Source organism: Pipistrellus kuhlii, unplaced genomic scaffold, assembly GCF_014108245.1.
Source record: "Pipistrellus kuhlii isolate mPipKuh1 unplaced genomic scaffold, mPipKuh1.p scaffold_m20_p_2, whole genome shotgun sequence".
NCBI lineage: Eukaryota > Metazoa > Chordata > Mammalia > Chiroptera > Vespertilionidae > Pipistrellus > Pipistrellus kuhlii.
The window spans coordinates 14174639-14190975 of record NW_023425515.1 but is presented as its reverse complement, the minus strand read 5'-3'; the positions used below and the strand labels follow the sequence as shown (position 1 = coordinate 14190975).

The following is a 16337-nucleotide window of genomic DNA, read 5'->3' as shown; positions in this document are numbered from 1 at the left end:
TATTATATAGAATATAATAAAGTATAGTCAGACAGACTTCTCATAGCTATCAACAGAGTACACATTTAATTATATCATGGGTTTTACATAACTGATTGACACTGCAAATCATAAACAAAGCTATCTATGTTACCCCTTGGGAAAAAACTCAGTTTTGCACCCAATATATTGTGTTGAGACAGCAAAGATAATAGCAGGTCTCGGTGGTTCTCACTTGGAAAAAATTGTGAAGAAAACCTATCATCTTGGTTCTGAAATCTGTAGGTTCCTCTTGGAAAACCACATAGGATTAATGAACTGTTAGTGACAAAAATAGATTCATACTAAATTGGTTACTCACAATAACTGTTAGAAAAGCTCTATAAATGAGATAACATTTTTCAGCTGATGTTCTTAGAAAAAAAATTTTTTAATTTTTTTTTTTTTTACATCATACTGAAAGGACTCTGAGAAAGAAATGACTCATTAAGAAAACAATTCCTACAAAGAACTGGTGAATTATACATATTATTCAGATTTGCTGTGCCAATTATTGCTCATACATAGGAATGAGGAATGTATGGCTATAATTTTGCTAATAAATGTATTTACATTGATCTATTAATATATACTGGATATCTATTAGATTATCATTGTGTTGGGTGACAAGATAAAAAAGGAATACAAAATGCAATTCCTATTGGTAAAGAGAGTCAGAACACAGAAGACATCCATGCAAGTTGACTTCATGAGCAGCAACCCCAATAAGAGATATGAATAAAGTGGGTTAAATGGCCTAAGGATATTCTCTCAGAGCTGAGAGGATTCACATTCTACCTTATCATTCATTCTCTTGAGACAGTAAGTCAATATATCAAGAGACTATTAGCTCTTAGCTGTCAGTTTGTGGGTGGTTCAAATATGAGAAGGTAAAAGGGCTGGAGTTACCGTGCCCACTAAAAGCACTCTGGAACCTGGCATTCGTTCTGGATATTAAAAAATCCTCTAGGATAGATCCTCGCTGCAAGGCCATTTGTGGTTTTAATCTTCATTACCAACTTAAAAGCTGTCCAATGGTCAGGAGACCCTTCTGTGCAAACTCAATTGGGAATACAATGCCATGCTTTCTAAGATTTCAGAGCTCAATAGGCATGCGTGCAGAAGGGAATTGAGAAGGAAGGACAGGAGACATGGAGACAGACCACAGACCACTAAGGGTGATGACAGGTGATGACACCACTCTAGACACTTCGAAGCTAAGGCAACAAATTGTACATGGCACCGAAATGCTAAAAAATGTAACAGACCATCTGCATGTTAAAAACAGATGAAGAGGCTTTGAGATTTTTTCTCCTTGGATGAATTCTCAGGAATATTTTTGCATCTTATATGAAGTTTTCCTTTACATTCCTGCTGAAAGTGGGAGTAGCTACCTTTCGGAAGAACCTGAGGGCCTTGGCAGAGCGCACTGAGACCTTCCGAAAGGCTGCTTTGCAATGGATGTGCCTTCTTCCTGTGTCTTTCCCACCCTGTGATTATGGCTCAGCCAATGGAAGCTATTACATAATGTTGCCAAAAATAGAAAGGGGTTAGTGAAAGAAGAAATGTAAAGGAGACATATATTATTCAAAAATTAAAAATTAACACTTTGAGCCCAGCTTGTGTGGCTCAGTGTTGGAGCTTGAACCCATGAACCAGATCACTGTTCCGTTCCCAATCAGGGCACATGCGCAGGTTGCCAGCTCGGTCCCCAATAGGGGGACATGCAGGAGGCAGCCGATCAATGACTCTCTCTCAACATTAATGCTTCTATCTCTCTCGCCCTCTCTGAAATCAATAAAAAAAACATACTTTAAAAAAAATTAATACTTTGAAGGTATGGTACATTCTGTAGCGGAAATTCTGGGGCGGTTGGTTATTCAAAGAGGCAGAAGAAGGGTTAAGCATGCTGATTTGCAAAAGCATTCCATGCATTTTTGAGTTTTGAAATAGCACATGAAATGCAAATATGTATAAAAGGCTCAGTTTGTTGAGCTCTGCCCCCATTACCACCACTGCCATAGGTCTCTTGTCAATTTTAGTTCTCAACTTTTGTCTCAGAGAAAGGTTCTGAAAATTTTCACAGAAGCAATACGTAACAATAAGAAGTGAACCACATTAGTATGGCTACAATATTACCTACAAGAGGGATTGTATTTAAAAAAAAATAAGGCCCATCTTTGGGGACCTCTTCATATTGCATTATATAAAGAAAAGAAAAAAGTCTTTATGCAACTACTATTTATAAATCTCAACTGCCTCTCCAAAATGTAAACATACTTTTCTCTTTATTTTTTTCTTTCCAAAATGACAGGATTCAATGATGCTCCTTATGTTTGCAACCTATGCTCAGTAAAATAAATGCTTAAAAGCAGTTTGCAACTCATTACAATGATAGGAGCTAAGAGCATGCCAATACTTTGCCAATTCCCTGCAAACTCAGCCTTTCCCACCAAACAGAATTGGAAAGCATTCCTCAGAATGTTTAAAATGTGCTTCCCTGTGAGTCTCCCTGCGAGTCGAGGATAGACCAACAGCTTGGGCATGCCTGAAGCAGTGGTATGCTACTTCTCCCTGCTTCCAATTAGGATGTCAGCCCTTTGCTGCTCAAGTCGGAGTTTTCATAACGCGTACTTTGTTTCTCATCTTGAGTTATGCCAAGGTGTTGTGTATGGGAACTATCACTGCAGTAATGCCTGGCAAATGCTGAGTTGGATGCTACACAAATAAAACCACGTCAGGCATGGGCTAAATGCACAGAAAATAAGAAAGCTTGCAAAATGTAGCCCCCCAGTGCTGACAACCTTCTTCCCAAAAATATCCTAGAACTGTAAGAAGCATTAGTGTTTCCCATGTGACTCTCAGGCAAGTTGCAGGAACCACGTTTCCAAGTGAAAATGACAAGGTCAAGAAGAAGAGGCTTCATAGGAATGAGGAGTTGGAGGAAGAAATGGAAATGTGGAAGAAAGGTCAAGAATCTGAAGGCCAGCCGAAACCGGTTTGGCTCAGTGGATAGAACATTAGCCTGCGGACTGAAAGGTCCCAGGTTCCATTCCAGGCAAGGGCATGTACCTTGGTTGCGGGCACATCCCCAGTAGGAGGTGTGCAGGAGGCAGCTGATTGGTGTTTCTCTCTCATCAATGTTTCTGACTCTCTATCCTTCTCCCTTTCTCTCTGTAAAAAATCAATAAAATATAATAATAATAAAAAAAGAACAGTAGATTTAGTGTGGCATAGGGATTAGAAAATGGAGAAAGTAGTAGAAACTATTGTCAACTTATACACAAGACTTATTCATTCTAAAGTCATAACATAAGTTATGCTCTCTTCCCACAACATATCTAGTCATACATCCTCAAAGTGGTGAACCCAGGTGGGATGTTAGGTGGGCTGAAGCCCCCATGCCCAAGCCAGATGCTCTTGGAAGAGAACTGAGGACAGAGAGGAGCAAGAAGAAGAATCCTGCTCCACTCACTTATGAGCCTGGGCTTCCAGGGTTGGGTGGAGATCTAAAAACCATAATGAATCTTTGCTAGATTTTTTTTTTGTTTGTTTTTCAAACCCTGCTTGTATAGTACTCCTTTGAAAGAAGCCTTGATATTTTAAAGTTTTATGGCTCCCAGACCTTCATAAATTCCCAAATGTAGAAATGCTTCACTCTGTCTGAGTTGCTTGTGATGGGAACAGTCAACAAAGTCAACAAGGACACACCAAGGTGGGCGGCCAATAGGTGCGTCTCTACCCAAGTCATTGGAGCACATGACTTATATTTCCTCCCAAGCTCCAACACAATCGATTACATGCTCCAAATCTCTGGGATTGCTCCTGGATATTCAAACACAAGAGTGCACAGGGCCTAGTGAAACCCTGGCCTATAAAATGGGGCTCGGGGCCTGTGGCTTCCAGAAAGGAGCAACTTTTAACTTTAATCTCAATTTTTAATTTTATTTTTTCTTCCATTTGTAAAATGGCCTTGTTAATCTGATTTACTCCTTCTTATATGGTACTAATATAAGTACCATATTTTATCACTTTTCTTAGACTATTAGAGATATATGAGATACACTCAAATCTACCCACAAAGTATGTGTTTGTGTGTATATATATATATATATATATATATATATATACATATACACACACACACACACACACACACACCAGTTGTACAAATATATTGCATATATATTCATGTGTAATTTGTTTTCTACATATAAAAGTAATTATACAATTATGAGAATCATAATTGCTCAGGAAACAAGGATTAGAAGACTACAGAAGCACTTTATGGAGGTAAGGTTGAACTAGTCAGACATAAAAGCTTTCTGTGACTTCTGATGAGAGGGACAAAGTCATTTGTTAACCAAAATTGCAAAGAGTACAGTTTGAAGAGACAAAGATGATATACGAGAAGGGAACACTTTGAAAAAATCTGCAACACAAGAGAATAATTAAAAGGAGTGACTAAACATATTTTAGTTATTGACTCTATGAAATCGTGGCTTTTGAAGGAAGAACCAACTCTACAGCGTCATTAACTCCTTTCACATTTTAATTTTTAGTGTTAATATCTTCAGTGTTCAATGCAAATGATTTTTTTCTTTCCAAGGATTTACTTTGTTAGCTTTCGTTTAATAACAGTTTTACATTCAACACCAACTGCAGTGCTGTCTTATGTTCGGTGCAGGGTTATGCTACTGCAGTGATATAAAAATAGCAAAAGAAAAAAAAAATCACAGCAGACTAGAATAGCTTAAAAATTGAAGCTTTCAGATAAAGCTCTCTGAAATAATTATTACAAATACAACACCTGATTCTCTGCTGTAAAATAGTTCTTCATTATATAATATTACAATTATCTCAGAGATTCGTATTTCTCTCTAGACTTATAAATTACCAAAGTAATACTCGGTCTTAGGAGAGTTCAAAATCCAAGCCGCATTGGCCTGCTGTGTCTGTTTACTCAATCTATTTTTATAACACTGCAGTAGCCAAATGCAACTTACCAAATATCTGCTCCCACATTCTGCATCGCATTGATTCAAGAGAGAAAATTCATGAGAGGCCAGCTACAAACTGGGCTTGTGTCTTATAAGTCAATCTACTCTATGCTACTGAAGTCAAGGCCACAAAGAATCCCTGAATCAAAGGCCAAAAGGATTTTAATGTTTTTTCAATCTCTGTTCTGCCAGGTGAGACATTTGTCTACTATATCTGTATTTTATAATACAAGCTACTCTTCTCACTTTGCAAGTCTGAGAGTCTGTACTAATCCTCAGTAGGTTTCCCGACACACAACCATGTTGGGGTACAAATCCCATCTCTACAGCAACCTACTACACAAACACATTACTGCTAAATTATTCAATAAAATAAACCCTTGACCGTGAACATCTCTCATGCCAAAGAACAATGCCAAATCTAAGTCTCACTTTGTGAAACACTGCTAACAATTCAATGTACCCAAGTAAAATAAACTTGAGAGAGTATTGACAGAATGGGACTTGCCAATTAAAAGTTGTTGCCATGGAAACAGGCTTTAATATGTGCTAAGAAAAATATGAACACATTATGCTTTCTCTTTAGTCATTTACATTTGAACATAAAATGTAGAAAAACACAATTACAGAGAAGGGTGTAGCTCCCTCAGGGAGCAAGGAACGCATTCTCTTGTTCGTGAAAAAATAAAAGTTCCTTTCTTTAACCATAAATGAATGCATACTCTGTTTCCTTGAATTTTTCATGGATTATTTGACTAATATATCACTTTCAGTGTATGGTGTGATTTCTTTTTCTAAAACTGAACTTTTTTTTTTTTTTTCCCAAAGTACTCTATGAGATTTATATTTTCTGAAAGTCTTCAAACACTGTGTTCTTTGAAAAATAACTTTAAAAATATCTTTTGAGCCATTCCAGGGGAAGATCGTTACAAAGGATCCTTTGACATTCTAAACACTCTAAATACCACATGTTAAAAAGTATTTTAAGTACATCATTGAATGTTCCTGACTGTTGACTCAAGGGATTAATATGAGTTAGACTCTAGCCAGATGACCATAACCAGCCACGGGATATAAAATAGTGAACCACTTTATCACTTTTATTACTGTTTTACTAACAGAGTCTATGACAAGAATTCTGGGCATAGTGCTATTAGTCTTCAGGTGGTGACCCACAACATAAATATTAATGTTTTGTAGAAATTCTATCATACAGTTCCCAGATTGTACTCATTTCAGCATCACTCCAAAAAGCAAGTGACGCATTTGATATTTGTCACTTGAAAGGATCGATCTATTATGATGTGACTTACACAAAAAAATTCATTACATACACAAAAAAATCATCCTATGACTGACGAAAATTTAAAAAGCATGTACTCCTTCATCAGTTGAGGACAGAATTATCAATGATGCAAAAGGTGCTGAATGGAATATTAAATAATACACTAATATGTGCACTACTGATTATCCAAAAATAATATAATTTTATATAATTGAAATCCATGAAGATTTTAATTGATTATGCTTTAGATGAAAGAAAGTAATTGTTAGGAGGAGAATTTTTTTTTTTTAATCACAGGAGAACACCTAAACTAAAACATTAAAAAGTATGTAAAAGGGCCAGTCATATAAATCCTCCCTTTTCTGCCCTGATAGAGGGCTGGGGAATACCTTCTTTATTTAAGGCAATAATGACTTTTGAAATACTTAACCTAAGAAAGACCTAAAAACAAGAAAAAATATTCTTGGGGAAAAATATATATATTTAAAAATATTTATTTTCAAAACCTTAACCTAATTGTCTCTCAAATTGAAACAAAGATATAAATCATATCTCAAAACTAAGTATGGCCGGCACAGTGCTTTCTTCCTGCAATTTCTACTAGAGATGTGGAATCTCTCTTGCATTACATAAAAAAGTACACATAATTCTGAAAATTAGGACATGTTTATTTGATCTTTCCAGGCCTAAAGAGTGAATAATAATTACCTAAACAAGTTCCGTGAGAACATACCCACAGAAGAATCAAATCTTCAGGCAATCCTCAGATAAACAACCGGCCAACAGGACCACAGCCTATCTAATGGTACACAGTTTGAGATTCTGAACTCCTGGTAACGTTGGTTTATAAGATTTGGCACTTCCAAGGCAACACAATAGGTTGTGTGATTTATCAAGCAAGATAAAACAGATTTCGATTTCAGGTGTTAAAGTCAAAGGTTGGAAAAGCAAACACCATACAAAGGCCACGCCTGCCAGTGAAAGTAGAAAATGGCCTGCTTCAGTGCCCATCAGATTTGCTTCGACAGCTAGCTCCTTGTCGGGCTGCCTGAAAGGGTGTTAAGTACTGTGACTGTAATGTATCGGTTGCTTTCTTTCTTGTTCTATGACATATTGTTCATAGAGTATTGTCATGGCATTTTATGGCTCTTACACTGACAATACAGTAACTACTAAATATCAAACTGAATTTAGTTTGGATGCTTTTCAGACTAAAAACATTCCATTTTACATTATTTTTCCATGACTCTATTGCAAGGCAAAAACCTGGGATCAACAATCTTTGGGGATAAAGGATATATATGAAAAGGACTTTTAAAAAGTTTTAAATATACCCTGACATATGGATTGAAATTATAACGAGTGGTAGCTGCTCTCCTGAGTATTTCCTCATAGCAGAGTTTGCCATAGCTTATCTCCACCTACTGCCACCCCCTCTAAGTGTCACTTTTCCTAAAATAAAACATTATAAACTTCTGTTGTACAGGAGGCATATGGAGGTCTGTAATCATTCAAAGGCAAATTATGTAAATTTTATATTTTGAAAAGTGAGATGAAAATGTTTGTCACTTTGTTAAGTAACTAACAGAGGTTGCTAAGTCAAACTCTCGTTTAATCTAAACAAATAATAAATCCGATAAGTAGTAAGTCTAAAGCTCCCTTTAATGGTATAGATTTACTTACTGATGTCCTTCAATGTCTATAACAGACAAAGGGAATCTGAGGTGAGCTAAGGTAGAATCACTAATTCTCTCGGTCACAGCTTAAAGGGACAATCTCCAGATCATCATCTCTGTTAGTTGTTGTTTTTCCAACATGATGGCTATAGTTTTCAAGGTAAAAGGAACCTAAAATATATCATGATACAGCTACATGCCAATAAGTGTTGCCCAGCTGATGAGGCTCAGTAGTTGAGCGCTGACCTATGAACAAAGGGGTCACAGTTCGATTCCTGGTCAGGGCACATGCCTGGGTTGAGGGCTCGATCTCCAAGTTTGGGGAGTGCAGGAGGCAGCTGATCAATGATTCTCTCTCATCATTGATGTACCTATCTTCCTCTTCCTTCCTCTCTCAATAAATAATAATAATAATAATAATAATAATAATAATTAATAAATGTTCATCTCTGAACCTTGACATCAATACCAGGCAGCACGGCCCAGAGGACCCCTCCAAAAAACAACCCGAGAGCCGTCCCTTGGGAATCAGCTCCATGGCAGCCGTTCCACAGGGATAACAGACCTTTGTTGATCTCCTCACAATGGACCCTTCACACAGCTCATCTAATCTGATGTATTCTCTATTCATGAGGCAGGATTGCTCCATCACCAACATTTGCAGATCTTTGCTATTTTCAGAAGACTTTCTGGCTCTGCCTGGGCATATAAACAGCTCTTACGCGGTGGGGGGCCATGGGCACCTGTGAATGCTATGGACTCGCTCTCCAGAAACCGCCCACATGGGATGAGCATAAACTACTGGCCTTGGAAACGCCCCAGTGGGACCATGAACTCCTCTAGGGGTTCTGTGCGCTCTGCAAGCATCCCCGGGGTAAGTGGTTACATCAAGCTCCAGCCCTGGTAGTAGTTGTTACAGACCCAGAAAGTGGGATTCACTTCAGCACCCTAAAGTTAGTCAACCCACCCAGACTCAGCCTCTGCAAGCAATCTGACAGAGAGGCTGTCAGTGGGTAACAGAGATTTTAGAGAAATTTTGGTAGAAACTTGTATCAAAACAAAACTCTGACACTGCCTTCTTGGAGAGCCGTGTTGTGGGCCTTGGGGCCCGGGAACCCTGACATGGGATGAAACAGGTCCTTCCTTCCCCAGGCTGTGAGATTGGAAAGAAGGCCCCCCCTTCCTCTCAGGTGAGAGCCACTCCTTCAAAGAGGTTACGGGGAAACTCGGTAATATGTGGAAACACCCTGATATGCATGGGATGATATACAAAATAAACTAGGTTACAGAGCTGAGATTGATACAGCAAACACACACACACACACACACACACACACACACACACACACACACACACACATAAAAAACAAACAAAATGAAGTTGTAGAAAATGTCAAAATAACAAAAACTGAATTTAAAAGGTAAGAAAAACAAGAGCGAGATAGCCCCCACTCAATGTAATAAGAGATAACAGAACATCTATCCAACTCTGTTCTGCCATCTAGGACAAATACCTGGTATCTTCAAACTAAAAATATTAAAGTATACTACATTCTAAAAATATTAAAGGTATACCATAACTGTCTGGGATTCATATCTAGTGGCATTCATGGACCAAAGCACTATAATAGAAGTACTATAAAAATAATAGAGTGTCTAGGAAAAGTTTTCCCATTTATTTGAGATTTTCAATGTTTTATTTTGCCTTGCATACTTCAAATAACCTAGAGGTGTAGGGCAGGGAAGTCTTACTTCCATTATTCCTCAAGTTCTCACCCACACAATGCATGGCTTCTCCAGCCTTTAGCCTTTCTAAAAGTGTTATGTAACCCAGTGTATCATGGCAAGAGACCAGGATTCTATTACAGATTCATAATGTACTCTTACATTTCTGATTTTACATTGTAATTGTAGGGGAAAGGTTTTCTTTCCTTAATAAACCATTGACTGAGAGGCAGTCAGCTTAACTAGACTGTGCAAGACAAACAGGGTAAGAGTGGGCAGCTAGCTTTCCATTTGGCTCTTCCTATTGCCAAGTGGGTTCAGAGGCAAACTATTTCATACTTATATTTGCTTACTTGATTAAACATTACCACCTCTGCTTACTGAACAAGTCTAAATATAGCAGCCTTGGGGTAACTAAGCAGTGTGTTATGGCTACTTGGTTACACCGAGGTTGTTTGTAAATCAATTGAGAAATACAGCAAGCATCTAATATGTCCCTAACCTTAAAAAATATGACCCCTGCGCTGAAGGAGGGTAGAGTAACAAAAGAGCAGTTGGGAAACAAAGTAATAAGTCAAATAATTATTTGCCATCAAATCACTAACACCTTTAAACTCACTGTCTGGGTTGATTCTTTTAAAATGAAATTGAGCATTTTAGAGAAAAACAAACTTTGGTCTTTTCTCACCCTGCTGTTACAACGCTAACCTACATAGCATTTTTTAATCAGAGACACAACACACAGTCTCCATAGAAACACATCTGGAAATTAATATATGCGAATGAAAAGAATAATTATTTACATATTAAATTAAGACCAATTTTCATAGAAATATGAATGTGGAAAAGTGAAATAAAATTAAATTTTGCTAACTAGTGAATATAATCATCACCCAAATGAATTCTGTGATAGATTTTTCAATAACATATTTCCAGAACATATTTCCATATTATAATAATTTAATAATAAGGAATCATAAACCATTTATCTTTTTTAAGGTATTAAATTTTACAATATCCAAACTGTAAACAGAATTTTTTAAAAAAGAAAACAGTGTGCATTTAGTTTATAGGTAGGGTTTGTTTTTATTTTCATTTTCTAGCAGGTAAGAATACATACTAATTCAATATGCCCCGGGCCTTTTCCACACCCTGCCTAAAAAATATAGACATAGTTCTATCAAGCAAATCTATAAACTTCTGCAACCTTCACATATACCCACATGTGCACGCAACCCCAAATCCAGATGTGTTCTTTCAATTAAGGCTTTGTTTCAAATAAGTCTGACTATGGGCCGAAGACAGAACTGCCTTTTATGTAAATGTAATATAAAAATAAAACTTGTTATCATGAAAGCACCTATGATCAAATCTTAGTTTGAGAAAAGACGTATGATTTTTGCATGTGTGGGTCTGTCTAAAAGCAGGGAAGAATTTTCTGACATGAAGCTACTTTATTCCTCTAACCCCTGCCCCTGTTTTATTTACTGTGCCCTTCACAAACGGTATGTTATAAAAACTTGCTATTATAAGGGGGGAAAAAACCTCAATTTGGAATGGGCTTATGAATATTTTAATTAATCTTCCTGTGTAATGCCAAACAAAGCATATTCAGGGGGACAAAATAATAACTCTGTGCTTAAAGAAATATGCAGGGGAATATATACATGGTTGAAGTACATAAATACTCCTGAGTGATTTAAAAATGAACCTAATACAGGAAAATGTGTAAAATATTAAAATAGAGCACTGGAAAATACTGTAGTCATTCCTATATGAAGGGTTAAATGTAACATATTAGAGTAATAGAAATATTTATTCAAGTTTGTAATACTCTAGATATATTTAGCCAAGGCTTGGGGGAGGAGGGGAAGGGGCAGGATGATGAGGCAAAAGCTATAAAACCCATTTTAAACCTCTTTAGGAACTTATACCTATGCATCAATTAATAATTTGAAAGAACTCCCATTCCTGTTCCTGTTGCCTGTCCATTCCCCTTATATTCTCATTTTCTCCTTTCTATTTGGGGTTCAGCATAAATTAGACCTGAAGATAAATTCTGAGTTTAGATGCTAGGAAAGAGTCTAATTTGAGCAATCTGGAAGATAAAGATAGTGTCAAATTCTCAAATTATCCCACTTCACTAGTTCAGGCACTGTATTTTAGGCATTCAAGGACCAGTATGTTCTACAACTGTTAATGCTGGATTCGGTGGGCACTTCCTATTTTTATACTTTATGATGCATCCTTCAAACTTCAAATCTGTAACGAAAGGAAACTTCTCAAATACAGAGGACATAGTGAGTGATGAACAGTGAAGGAAAATATTTTTATCTCAAGGTTACGCAACCTGAAATGCACTATGAAACAATGGCATACAAATCTTCATACCCTATAATCTTTAAGAGCTCTTTATGGGTTAGCACTAATATTAACTCATCCAGGCTGAGAACAGTAGTCTGTGATTTTAAATTCTGCTTCAGTTTTAAAATTATACCTGTTTTGAAGGTCTTTAATTGCCTTAGAGGGTAAGTATATAATGTCATTAGTCCCAGTCTATCTCAAGGAAATTAGAGTCCTGAACCAATTCATAGGGAGCAGAGAAAGGGCATTTTAACTCTTAATCCATTTCATCTAAACCTCTGACCAAAAGCAAACAAACACAAATAAAACAATCAAATTAAAAACACAAAAACAATAAAAACTGAAGAAGAAAAAAACCCTAGTGTAACCTCCTGTTTCTTCACCACTTATTTGTAGCAATTACTAAAATGTCATTTAGAAAATCTGTGTTCCAATAAGTGTAATAAAGACAATTCTAAGCAATTTGGAATGGTCCCAGGAAAGGAAACTACATCTTGCCAAAAATTAGAAAGTGCAATTAAAACAAATAGTTTGAGAGAAAAATCTGAAATAATTTTAACATTTAAGCCTCCCAAAAACGTTTACTGTGCATCCACAGGTGGATTCTATCGTGCAGAAGAATGCTATAATTACCCAATATCAATGGCCACTGGTTGGCAAAGGATCGCATTCTTTCATAAAATTTTTCAGAAATAACCATATTTGCAGTTTAGAAGGTACAAAAATTCCGACTTCAGTGAATTTGCTAGGTAGTCCTCAACAGAAAAACTCAAGGTTAATTATCAGAAGTGTCAGTGGTACCATAATCTCTTGTAAAGCAAGTCTTTATATTTAATTGCCCTTGTTTCTAACCTAATTTTAAGTTATTCAATAGATGTTAAATATACAGGATAATCATATTATAAACCAAAATATAGTTGCTAAAGTAGTTTGTCTACCACAAACTTACTTCAATAATATAGTATATTAGGAAGGGTTTCTTGATAATATTGGGAATATAAAAAAGTTTTGTCTTTTTCAAAGAAAAACTATTTATAGGAAAAAGCAATTATACATGTATATTTAAAATGGTTTTGCACAAAGTTGTTTAGCAATTAAATAGGAATACACTATGAAATATTTAAATAATTTCATAGTAGCAAAATGTGAGTTTCACTAACCTAAAACCAAACAAAACTGATAAATATTATACAAGCAAGTGTACACACTATATATCATTTGCATAGCAAGACTAAATGGAATAGCCTAATTCTCTCTCCTTGTGCCCAGAATATGACAGCTGTACATTTTATCAAACAATAAATTAACCAATGTAACAACAGTTCTCATTGTAAAAAAAAAAATTAGGGCCATGCAGAAGGTAGTTAGTTTACTCAATGTTAAATAATTCTAAGTAAATAAGTGCAAAAGATTTTATTATGAATGTGATTCCCAAATATATTGAGGTGTCTCACAGCATAGGTTTAATTCCATCAATAATTTATCATTGGACACATAATGACAACTAACATTAATTGTTATATAACACGTGCTAAGCAAGTGCTTCGTATGTATTTGCTTATTTAAAACCTTACAATCCTATTGGTAGGCACTATTATCAACCCCAAAGAAAGGATAATATCACTGAAACAGAAACAGGTTAAGCAATTGGCTAACAGCCATATGGCTGATAAGTTCAAGGCCAAGTTTGAACTTCTTAACGGGTTCTATAACCACTTTACCAGCCCCAGCTACCGTGCCTCTTCTCTACTATCTAGAGCAGTAATTTTCAACTAGTATGTCCACATGTAATATCTGGTTACTTGGTCCGGGTGCTGACCTCTATTCCCTTATATTGTCAATAAATGACAACAGCCAACACAATAGCTATCCGGTGTGGGTGAATCAAAATCATACCTATTTTTTTTGTCAGGTGGGCCCAGAATTTCAGCAATTAGTTTATGTGCGTCATGAGATGAAAAAAAAAAAAAAAAAAAAAAAGTTGAAAATTGCTGATCTGGAGGTTCGGGTCCCTGGAGATGGTTTGTAGGAGCACAGTTTCAAATCAACCCAGATTCAAAGGCCCACATAAGAACAAGGACCCAACCGATTTAATGAGAACAGCATCATCCCCAAGCATAATTCCATCAAAATTGAAAAATGTCATCTTCTCCAAAAGGAAGACTTTTGAAGAAAGGTACAACTCTTAACCATTAGGAACAGCTTTCTACTCACAAGGAAAACCTTTCAACTATTTGGAACAGACTCACTGTTTGTTGCTGAATTTTCCCGACTGCCATGGTTTTGGGGTTTTGTAATGAAAGGAACAGGAAGTTGGCCTGTGAATCAATCACCAACCACCACCCCAACTCCAGATCCCATTTTGAGTGGAGGGAAAAGGGAAGACCAGGGAAACGAGGAAGTGAGGAAGAGGGAAACAGACCAGGAGGAGATGGGGATGGAGTCAGCGTGCAGACCGCAGGTGCAGCGGCAGAACCCCGGTTCTCCAAGAAGACAAAGGGCTTGCAGCCCTCAGAGCAGCTGCCAAGACACGGATTTGGGACAAATGATAGGATTCTTCTGCATCTTTCACAACAAGCTCTTGTTCCTAAACACACGCCTTTTGCCAACAAAGTGTTATTTCAGATTCCCTGGGCACCGGCTCGCCTCTCGGCTAGATCTAATATATGACCGTCTACGCTAACAGTTTGACGAATGGAAAGTTTCCAGCAACTATTAGTCAGCAAGTCTTCCCCGCCGTGAACACTTCATCCTGCTTCTGAAACAGCTGCCTGTCTCAGGTACGAGCCACAAATAACAAGGGCGCGTTCAAAGGGTCCCCTCCAATCTCAGAGACTCAGACTACCAAGGCAGAACTATTTCACAGTATGAAACAAAGACTGAAACAGAAAAAAACAATCAAAGTGCAGCTCCATTTACATTCTTTCATGACAATCTGTGAGACTGTTTCCTAAGACATCCGAGTCAAATATTTGTATATATCAGAACGATTTAACAGAATAGAGTCCCACTTTTAAATTTTTTAAATGTTTTAGTCAGTAGTTTAAAAATTGTTTCTGAAATCGTATCAACTTCCTTTTAAAAATATAATCCCGTATTATACTTTGGACTCTTGATTTACGAGTGTATTGATATGTCCTGTAGCAGGAATGTGAAAATAAATAGAAGTTCCTTCTGGAAAAAAAGGCCTGATATCTAAAACCTGAATCTGCTGCAGTCTAAAGGGAAATAAACATGCCTTACGCTGCACTGCAAATGCTTCTTAAATTATACAATCGCATTAACTAGTTGGGAAACAATCTTGTTCAGGATTCAAGAGATGTGCGGAAATTTAAGTAACAGGTCTCTATTAGGATAATTATTATTTATTTTCCCGAATTCATTACCCAGGGTGTTATCAACATTTGTATGCATAATTCAGCAGTAATCAGGGGTGTTTATCTCCACTAACTGATCCTCTACAGACTGCAGTGCATTTATGATTTCAATGAAATTAATCTTCAATTCTCTACACTTCATTGTGAGAAGAGCTACACACATGTTGCCAAGAGGAGCCTTTCTATGCTTTTGCTAGAGGAAACAAAAATTTTTAGAGCAAGCCCATCGTTATTCACCATAGAAAACAACTATTCTCAAAAGGAGCTAAGAACCTCAATGTCTTCTGATGCACATGTGTAAAAAGGCATCTTCTTTGTCATATAAGTAAGACATAAGAGTAATAGACAGTTTTGATCAGTGGATAGAGCATTGGCCTGAGGACTCAAGAGTCCCAGGTTCGATTCCGGTCAAGTGCATGTGCCTTGGTTGCAAGCACATCCCCAGTGGAGGAGGGTGTGGAGGAGGCAGCTGATCAGTGTTTCTGACTCTCTACCCCTCTCCCTTCCTCTCTGTGAAAAATCAATAAAAAATATATTTTAAAAAGAATAATAGACACATTCCAATAAATAGTATGATAAAGTCAGTTCTTCTCTGTCCATGGGAAACATAGTTACTCTCGCTTTATAAGTCCTCTTCTGACCCAGAAGCACACAAAGAAGCCCTGGATGGTGGGCACATGAGGGGGGAGGGGAGCAATGTGCATTGTTAACAGTCCCACATCCCTGAAGCCCTTCTCTACTTCCCCAATTATTATTCCACATGCGGGTACATATGGTACACTCTATTCTTATCTGGTCAATGTGATCTAGATTTTCTTCCACCAATCATACAGCCAGATCCCTTCCCAGCAATCACTTCCTGCCCACTGGCAGCCTGCTTCCTTTGACTCCA

General features: G+C 37.1%; 1 protein-coding gene across 33 annotated transcripts in view; it reads right to left on the bottom strand.

Moving 5' to 3' along the window:
• The window catches only part of MBNL1 (muscleblind like splicing regulator 1), a 193568-nt gene that overhangs the window by 56316 nt on the left and 120915 nt on the right, over positions 1-16337 (bottom strand). The gene's annotated exons all lie outside the window — the stretch shown is intronic.